The sequence below is a fragment of the Monodelphis domestica genome, chromosome 3, assembly GCF_027887165.1.
Source record: "Monodelphis domestica isolate mMonDom1 chromosome 3, mMonDom1.pri, whole genome shotgun sequence".
NCBI lineage: Eukaryota > Metazoa > Chordata > Mammalia > Didelphimorphia > Didelphidae > Monodelphis > Monodelphis domestica.
In genome coordinates, this window is record NC_077229.1 from 429,704,291 (window position 1) to 429,705,516 (window position 1,226).

Genomic DNA, 1,226 nt, shown 5'->3' on the forward strand with positions numbered 1-1,226 from the left:
AGGAGTTTTTCATTATTTCTGTTGATTCAGGTCTGAGACACAACACTTTTGTGGGAGTCTGTAACAATTGGGTGGTGGTTGTAACACATGGCAGTTCAGAAAATGAATGGCTTGTGACTCAGTTTTGATTTGCCACAATTACTGTCTTTCCCTAGGTGTTTTTACCTCTCCTGATGTTAGTATGTTTACTAGGGCTGAGCCCTTTTAGGGAATTAAAGCTTATTAAAAGATGCCTTCTTCTTTCTTAGGAGGATTTAGAGAAACTCTTGAGTAGAAAAAAACAAACAAACCTCTGAGTGTTTGTAACTCAAACTATCCCCTTCACCTGTACTTCTCTATACTCTCTTGATGCTGACCTCATTAGGGAGAGCATCCGTGTTGGGAGCTAATCTATATTTAAACTCTACTCATATTTTAAGAAGGATGGTGGGCTCAGGGAGGTTTAGGAGTGTAACGTATGCATAATCGAGGAAAACAAATTCCCTCATTGACTGTGTTTAGAAAAAATCTCATTCTGCATCCTGAATCCATCGAGAGATGGATAGCCTACTTCATCACTGTCCTCAGGAAGCACGAATGACTGTTGTGTTGTCGATAATTCTTAAAACTTTCAAAGTCGTTTCTCCTTACATTATTATTGTTATTGTACGAATTGTATTGTTAACTCTTCCTCTTGTCACAGTTATGGTTAGGTTCTGAAATAGCATCAGAAAACAAGCAACTGTGCGTGTTTTGGCAGCACATATATTCAAATCGGAAGGATACCGGTATTAGCATGGCCCCGGCGCCATGAGCAAGGGTGACACGCAAATTCCTGAAGCATTCCATATTTTTTGACTGAACACGTTACCTGAGTATCTCAAATTAAAGGATCCTATTTGTGCTCCCAAATAATAAAATAAATAACTGCTATAAGACTTATGTGGCCAGAGAAAAAAAGCAGCCAGTATCAAAGAGTACAACCAAGAGTTTAAATCCAGAATCCTTGACCCCACACTAGCAAGAACAAATATACTAAGTATAGAACACTAGGCAAGGAACTAGGGGAAGTGCAAAGTCCAAATAAAACATGGTTTTTGCCTTCATGCAGATTATTGTCTGTCATAAGAGGTCAACACAGATAAAGCTCAATATTTCATCAGTGAATAAAACCAAATTAAAGCAAAGAACTAGCTGAAGTTTGAGAGTAAATCACCAACTGGGAAGCCCCCAAAAGGTTTCATGAA

General features: G+C 38.5%; 1 non-coding gene across 1 annotated transcript; it reads left to right on the forward strand.

Moving 5' to 3' along the window:
* The first annotated feature begins 727 nt into the window (after window positions 1-727).
* On the forward strand, window positions 728-834 carry LOC130458634 (U6 spliceosomal RNA). Its single transcript, XR_008918044.1, has one exon. It is a non-coding gene; the product is annotated as a U6 spliceosomal RNA (small nuclear RNA).
* The last annotated feature ends 392 nt before the right edge of the window (window positions 835-1,226 follow it).